Source organism: Electrophorus electricus, chromosome 9 (genome assembly GCF_041902795.1).
Source record: "Electrophorus electricus isolate QZ-2024a chromosome 9, ASM4190279v1, whole genome shotgun sequence".
NCBI lineage: Eukaryota > Metazoa > Chordata > Actinopteri > Gymnotiformes > Gymnotidae > Electrophorus > Electrophorus electricus.
This window is the reverse complement of record NC_137505.1, coordinates 6,851,322-6,860,000: the sequence shown is the minus strand read 5'-3', so window position 1 is coordinate 6,860,000 and position 8,679 is coordinate 6,851,322. Positions and strand designations below refer to the sequence as shown.

The 8,679-nt window shown below is 50.6% G+C and overlaps 1 protein-coding gene across 3 annotated transcripts in view; it reads right to left on the bottom strand.

Moving 5' to 3' along the window:
- Positions 1-8,679, bottom strand: part of myo16 (myosin XVI) — a 109,817-nt gene that overhangs the window by 90,866 nt on the left and 10,272 nt on the right. The window lies entirely within an intron of this gene.

Sequence of the window (8,679 nt, the reverse complement as noted above, 5' to 3'; positions counted from 1 at the left end):
ACACCTTTATGTGTTAATCAAATTATTTATTTCTTCCCTCATTATTATTTATATTCCTCTTTTCACTTCTTTAACTTCATCTTGACAGCTTCCTTTTTTTCATACCAATTCCAGGTCTTTGTTGAAGTTAATTATTATAACAGAATTCTTAATTTTCTAGGTTAAAGTTCAATTAATTGAAAAGGTTAATTAATTTCCTTAATTTAAAAGGTTAAAAAGAGAGCAGAGAGGGAGGGAGGGAGAGAGAGAGAGAGAGGGAGGGATGGAGAGAGACTCAGGAATGAAGGCTTCATCCATATCCAGGTCACGGTCTTAATTAACTCTTTCCTTCTGCATCCTTCAACTTCTTATATGTAAACAGTCCACTGTGGGAATAACCACAGCACTGCCCTGCCTGAACCCACACACCCTGGTCCTGCACGCTCAGAACCCACACACCCTGGTCCCGCACGCTCAGAACCCACACACCCTGGTCCCGCACGCTCAGAACCCACACACCCTGGTCCCGCACGCTCAGAAGCCATGAGAGCACCCAGCCCTCATCTTCTACGGTCACAGAGCCCATGGACAGACACATCCACCCAACACACCCAGAACAGACACATCCCACCCCACACAACACCCACCCAACAAATACCCTCAACAGAGCTGAGACAGAGGAGGAATGCAGGGGAACGACAGATGGAGGGAGGGAGAGAGAGAGAGAGAGAGTGAGTGTGTGTGTGAGAGAGAGAGAGAGAGTGAGAGAGAGAGAGATATCGATGTAAGGATGAGAGGCTGAAAGCAAAAGGACCCAGGGGCGCACAACACAAACCCCAGCCTCAATAACATCAGGAACAAACCCCACCCTCAATAACAACTGGATCAAACCCCACCCTCAATAACAACTGGATCAAACCCCACCCTCAATAACAACTGGATCAAACCCCACCCTCAATAACATCAGGATCAAACCCCACCCTCAATAACATCAGGATCAAACCCCACCCTCAGTGACGGCAGGATCAAACCCCACCCTCATCAGGATCAAACCCCACCCTCAATAACATCAGGATCAAACCCTGCGTGGCAGAGTGGAAATGAAGAGCAACTGGAAATGGTAATGGATGAAAAGGAGTCGAGCAGGAGGCGGAGCCCACTAGAGGGATGGATGAGCAGGAGGCGAGCCCACTGGAGGGATGGATGAGCAGGAGGCGGAGCCCACTGGAGGGATGGATGAGCAGGAGGCGGAGCCCACTGGAGGGATGGATGAGCAGGAGGCGGAGCCCACTGGAGGGATGGATGAGCAGGAGGTGGAGCCCACTGGAGGGATGGATGAGCAGGAGGCGGAGCCCATTGGAGGGATGGATGAGCAGGAGGCGGAGCCCACTGGAGGAATGGATGAGCAGGAGGCGGAGCCCACTGGAGGAATGGATGAGCAGGAGGCGGAGCCCACTGGAGGGATGGATGAGCAGGAGGTGGAGCCCACTGGAGCGATGGATGAGCAGGAGGTGGAGCCCACTGGAGGGATGGATGAGCAGGAGGTGGAGCCCACTGGAGGATGAGCAGGAGGTGGAGGAGGTGGAGCCCACTGGAGGGATGGATGAGCAGGAAGTGGAGCCCACTGGAGGGATGGATGAGCAGGAGGTGGAGCCCACTGGAGGGATGGATGAGCAGGAGGTGGAGCCCACTGGAGGATGAGCAGGAGGTGGAGAAGGTGGAGCCCACTGGAGGGATGGATGAGCAGGAGGTGGAGCCCACTGGAGGGATGGATGAGCAGGAGGTGGAGCCCACTGGAGGATGAGCAGGAGGTGGAGGAGGTGGAGCCCACTGGAGGGATGGATGAGCAGGAAGTGGAGCCCACTGGAGGGATGGATGAACAGGAGGTGGAGCCCACTGGAGGGATGGATGAGCAGGAGGTGAAGCCCAGTGAAAGGACGTGTTCCTGCGTTTGCACGTGTTCCTTGCAGGTGGTTACGCCTCACTCGTTACCTGGCTAGTTCCCACACCACTGTAGGGGACTAAGCATCCTTACACCAGCCTCTACTCCACACACACACAGTCTGGAGAGTCTGACCCAGACGGTCAGTACATGGACCTACTGTGCTTATGTGACAAACACCACACCACAAAAAGCAAAATCGTGACGTCATCTCGCCCAATGCAAATCTCCTCTCAGCTTTCAAGAAAACACAAGACAGAGGTATGTGCAGAGAGAGCAGGCAAGCTCTTCTGAGACGCACGCAGAGAAAGCGTTTGAGTTAAATGTCACAGCTCAGAGAATGCAAGTTGGGTGGGGTGGGGGAGGGGCGCATTTTCAGATGACGTGAGCTGGTGAGCGTCTGTGTGCGCGCTAAGGTGTGTGTGTACGTGTGCCGACTGTCAGACCCAGGAAATCCCTGTAAAGTGTAGCGGTGTCTGATTACATGAGCTCTGCTGGTGGACGTAGAGGTCAGAGTAACCATTAATACCAGTATCAGGCCTCCGGAACGGGCCGGAGGAACCGAGGAGCACCCCATCATTCTCTAACGTCCGCTCAGACTCAGAAACCACAGCCGGAGTGTCCGTGGGGTCAGCAGGATTGGACTCCCCATCAGAGGAAGAACAGCACAGATGGTCCTCTACATATAAATCAAAGTGTTCACAGAGACAAGCATACTGGTGTTTTACACTCTATGTCCAGTATGGGTTAGTGTGTGTGTGTGTGTGTGTGTGTGTGTGTGTGTGTGTGTGTGTGTGTGTGTACTTGTGCATGCAGCCCATGTGAGTGTATGCATGCATGTGCATGTGTGTATTTGTGTATTTAAGTGTGTGCATGCATGTGCATGTATGTGTGTGTGTGTACCTGTGTGTGCATGTATGTGTGTGTGTGTACCTGTGTGTGCACGCGTGTGCATGTATGTGTGTGTGTGTGTATTTGTGTATTTAAGTGTGTGCATGCATGTGCATGTATGTGTGTGTGTGTGTGTACCTGTGTGTGCATGTATGTGTGTGTGTGTACCTGTGTGTGCATGTATGTGTGTGTGTGTACCTGTGTGTGCACGCGTGTGCATGTATGTGTGTATTTGTGTATTTAAGTGTGTGCACGCGTGTGCATGTATGTGTGTGTACCTGTGTGTGCACGCGTGTGCATGTATGTGTGTGTGTGTGTGTGTATTTGTGTATTTAAGTGTGTGCATGCATGTGCATGTATGTGTGTGTGTGTGTACCTGTGTGTGCATGCATGTGCATGTATGTGTGTGTGTGTACCTGTGTGTGCACGCGTGTGCATGTATGTGTGTATTTGTGTATTTAAGTGTGTGCACGCGTGTGCATGTATGTGTGTGTACCTGTGTGTGCACGCGTGTGTATGTATGTGTGTATTTGTGTATTTAAGTGTGTGCACGCGTGTGCATGTATGTGTGTGTACCTGTGTGTGCACGCGTGTGCATGTATGTGTGTGTGTGTGTGTATTTGTGTATTTAAGTGTGTGCATGCATGTGCATGTATGTGTGTGTGTGTACCTGTGTGTGCACGCGTGTGCATGTATGTGTGTGTGTGTACCTGTGTGTGCACGCGTGTGCATGTATGTGTGTATTTGTGTATTTAAGTGTGTGCACGCGTGTGCATGTATGTGTGTGTACCTGTGTGTGCACGCGTGTGCATGTATGTGTGTATTTGTGTATTTAAGTGTGTGCACGCGTGTGCATGTATGTGTGTGTGTGTGTACCTGTGTGTGCACGCGTGTGCATGTATGTGTGTGTGTGTGTGTATTTGTGTATTTAAGTGTGTGCATGCATGTGCATGTATGTGTGTGTGTGTACCTGTGTGTGCACGCGTGTGCATGTATGTGTGTATTTGTGTATTTAAGTGTGTGCACGCGTGTGCATGTATGTGTGTGTACCTGTGTGTGCACGCGTGTGCATGTATGTGTGTGTGCGTGATCATGAAGTGCCACAGTCACGGCTGTCCTGTGCTCCCCTGCATATGACAGCCGAGTGGTGCGCGTCTTCGGGTGAGTGCTAGAAATAGCTCTGCCCCTCCTCTTCCTCAACAGGGTCCGCACCCGCACGCCCGAGGATGCCACTGCCGTTAATTAGACCAGCAGGAGGAGCGCATCCTGCGGCCGACAGCACCTCCCTTCCTCCTGCTCGGACGCAGGAGTCCCGACAGGAGATGCCCTGATCTAGGACGCGGACTAAACGCAGCACGGGGGCTCGGCTCATTGTTCATTATTCAGGCGTCGTGTTCTTTTTACACAAATAAATATTTCCACGCCATATTTGAATGCTGAATGTCGTTAGCATAATTAGTGGGTTCGTTTTCCTAACCAGTAGACAGGTAAATGAAAATCTCACACAAATTGATTTCAAATAGGCAAGATGTGAGTGAATGATTGGCTAGAGACACTTTACATATGTATGGGTTTATGTACTCTGTCCTGGTGTCCATGCACACAATACATTTGTAATTACAGTGATAAAATTTTAATATCCTGCAAAAGCTAAAAAAAAAAACCTCCCAGTGGGTGAATGATTATAGTCAGAGAGGGATCATTAAAAAGCTAATAAACACACACACACACACACACACACACACACACACACACACACACACACTTTGACTCGGTCTCAAGTAAAGCTTAAGCGTCATAGATCCCATTTAAGATCCATTTCATCATCTGGCAAATCACAAGAGCTGAAAACTTTTCTGCTACTGCCACCTGAATGCTTAATAAGCCTACACCCAGTGGACCAGCCCACTGCCACCAGCAGCCCCGCCCACACCCAGGGGACCCGCCCACTGCCACCAGCAGCCCCGCCCACACCCAGTGGACCCGCCCACTGTCACCAGCAGCCCCGCCCACACCCAGGGGACCCACCCACTGCCACCAGCAGCCCCGCCCACACCCAGGGGACCCGCCCACTGCCACCAGCAGCCCTGCCCACACCCAGGAGACCCGCCCACTGCCACCAGCAGCCCCGCCCACACCCAGTGGACCCGCCCACTGTCACCAGCAGCCCCGCCCACACCCAGGGGACCCGCCCACTGCCACCAGCAGCCCCGCCCACACCCAGGGGACCCGCCCACTGCCACCAGCAGCCCCGGCCACACCCAACTCTACAGAGAAAGAGAGAGAGAGAGAGAGAGAGAGAGAGAGAGAGAGAGAGAGAGAGAGAGAGAGAGAGTGAAAGGGGGAGAGGGAAGGAGAGCGAGAGAGAGAGAGAGAGAGAGAGAGAGAGAGTGAAAGGGGGAGAGGGAAGGAGAGCGAGAGAGAGAGAGAGAGAGAGAGAGAGAGAGAGAGAGAGAGAGAGAGAGAGAGAGAGTGAAAGGGGGAGAGGGAAGGAGAGCGAGAGAGAGAGAGAGAGAGGGGAAATTGGAAAGAGAATCGTGACCTGTAGAGAGGCAAACAAGGGCGTGTTTGCAAAACCTTCCCAAATAATTCATCAAAACAAAAACTCATTCACCTTACAGGAGAGAAAGAGGGTTCAGAATCACGCGTGGATCTGAATCACGCGGTTATGACCGTGCAGGAAGTCTGGAGAACATCACTTCTAAACACCAGCAGGGCAACAGAGGAGAGAGACATTTCTGTGATTATTTGGGTCTCTTTAGATGAGGGTGTCGCAGGTTCAGGTCACGCTCAGCGGTCTTTCTTCTCCCGTTAGGACCTCCAACACCTTCTCTTAGATTTACACTCGCGTGGCCACACAAGGACGTTCACGTCTGCACACTCAACCGCTCACACAAAGTACAGGACGACTGAAAAGATCGTGATTAATACAGGCCATTAACTGACATAGCCAGAGGGATATGAGAGCGAGAGAGAGTGAAAGGGGGGGGGAGAGAGAGAGAGAGAGAGAGAGAGAGAGAGAGAGAGAGAGAGAGAGAGAGAGAGAGAGAGTGAGTGAAAGGGGGAGAGGGAAGGAGAGCGAGAGAGAGAGAGAGCGAGAGAGATTTAGAATCCTCATTTGTCCCACTGTATAACAGCACCATTTAGCATACATATTCTCATTCTCTCTCTCTCTCGCTCTCATTATCTCTCATTTTTTTCTCATTGTCTGTCTCATTCTCTCTCTCTCCCTCTCTCAGCAGTGAGGACAGAGCGGAGGGCAGGCAGGCAGGTGGGTTTTCACGGCCATTACCCACGATGCAGCAGTGCAGCGGAGCGCAGTCTTGCACATTCTCAGCCCCACAGTCCTGAGTTCAACTTTCTAGTCACCCTCACAGGCGACAGGCCTCCTCCTGTTCCTCCCCCGCGTGAGGAGTGTGGAGACAGCGATGGTAACTGACGAGAGCCAGCCTGTAGGCTGTTCCCAACACACTCGCCCCCCCACCCCAATCACTCAGCTGGGTAAAAGCCTCTCATGACATGTGGCCAAGCAGAGGGGTGTGGGGCAGGTACATCTATCTAGAACAGGATTCCTTCTAATTCCGGGAGAGGAGCCAGGTATGGGGTCCAGATGTCCAGTCCAAAGTTGGAGCGCCGTCCAAACACACACACACACACACACACACACACACACACACACACACACAACTGGGTTTGCCCTCCCAAGGGTCTGGGAGGCACTCTCTCTCTCTCTCTCTCTCTCTCTCTCTCCTCCATGAGAAAGCACACGGGAACTGTGTGGTGTGAGTTTCTCCCCAGAGACAGAGAGAGAGAGAGAGAGAGACCACAGACATGTGTACCAGATGATCTGAATACCACACACACCCACACCACACATGCACACACATACGCACATTTGCTCAGTCCTCTGTGTTGTAAACAAAATTATCATGTTGCCAAGCAACCCCATCCTTTGGAGGAACACTTTTATAATAGAGTGTAATATAACAGGAGAGAGAGAGAGAGAGAGAGAGAGAGAGAGAGAGAGAGAGAGAGAGAGAGAGAGAAAGAGAGAGAGAGAGAGAGAGAGAGAAAGAGAGAGAGAGAGAAGGTGACAGGACAGGACAGTGTAAATTATATATACCTAAACTGTACTTTTCAGCAAAATCCTGAAGGGGGCAGTGTCTTCACATTAAGACAATTGTTTTAGAGTCAAGCTCTTACACGCTTACAATTTAGAATCGGTTCTGCTACATTTACCTGACACTTTTATCCAAAGTGACTTACAATTATGACTGAACACAACTTGAGTAATTGAGGGTCTTGCTCAGGGGCCCAACAGTGGCAGCTTGGCAGTGATGGGGCTTGAAATGGCAACCTTCTGATTACAAGTCAAGCTCCCTAACCACTGAGCCACCACTGCTATGTAGCAAACCCAAATATTTCACACATGATCAAGACACTGGTATTTTCACTACTCTGCCTCATTGACCCAGGCAGTTAAACTCTTACAAGTCCAAGAAGGCAGAAAGATGCAAGTATCCATGATGTATGTAAGCAGGAACAGTGTTAGCCCAGCTCATGTGGGAGTGCCCCACTCCGGGAGCGTTTTCTGACCCATGCCGCCTTTGCACACAGACCGTATAGATTCAAATGAAACAGCTAAACGAGTCCGCATGCATAATGAGCAGAATTAATAATTGATTGTGGTGAAGTGCTCATATGCAGAGATTCAGCTGAAAGTGCTCCCAAAATGCAGGGGAAAACATCCATAATCACTCATGCACACACACACACACACACACACACACACACACACACACACACACACACACACACACACACACACACACACACTGTATTTACACATACAAGCATGTGCTCTGTGTAGAGACATGTATACTCAAAATTAAATTTTATTGAAATACTTGATATACATCTTGATATAAATTTTATTTCCCTGTGTACTCCGTACTGTTCTCCTCGCAGAAGCCAGACTCTAATCGGAGTAAATGAAGCATTTTGATTGGCTTGTCTGTGACCCCACACGTTCTCTAAGGGTCACTGTTGGGAAGGTCACCAGGTTTCATTCCCATTAATCACACAGTGCAGACATGGTGGGTAGATTCTTCACTCTAGTGGCTGGGAAACACCCACTGCGAGCTTTCCCACTGAACACTGGGAGCAGAGGAGACCACTGTATGGACCATCCTCAGATGACACACACACACACACACACACACACACACACACACAGCGACAACACGAGACATTAACACACCTTATGCTATTTTCTCATGAACATGGATGGAACGAACATTTTCGTGCTCTATTCACACTCACACCTGACTGGATATCTGTTTATATCCATGTGCATGTGCATACACATTTACTCACATGCACTCACACACACACATACACACACACAGATAATATCCTATTCGTGCATACAAACAGCCATGTGATCACCAGTAAGAGGGGTTAGGACCAGAGAGCCTGTACCAGTCTCCATGCACAGACAGCAGCCAGCTCTGTTCATCAGCTCACGTCAAACGCCTCCGACACAACGCTACGAGAATGACGGGAGGAATTGAGAGCGGACGTGCGCCTCCACGCACGTTAGAGGCTAAAACAGTGCAAGGACGTTCAGCACGTCTACACAGACTCACGCCATACGCCGTGCATTCATGGACAAATCAACTTCCCAGTGCACATCTGACTTGCACTGGCAACCACGCGCTTGGACACAGCCATGCGAACACACGCGCGCGCGCACACCATCTTTCATTCTCTCGTCACGCACTCCTTTTCTTTTCTGCACACTCAATCTCTCCTCTCCTCGCGCGAGAACAACATGACAAGCTCGCGGTTCCTCAGGAACCGTGACC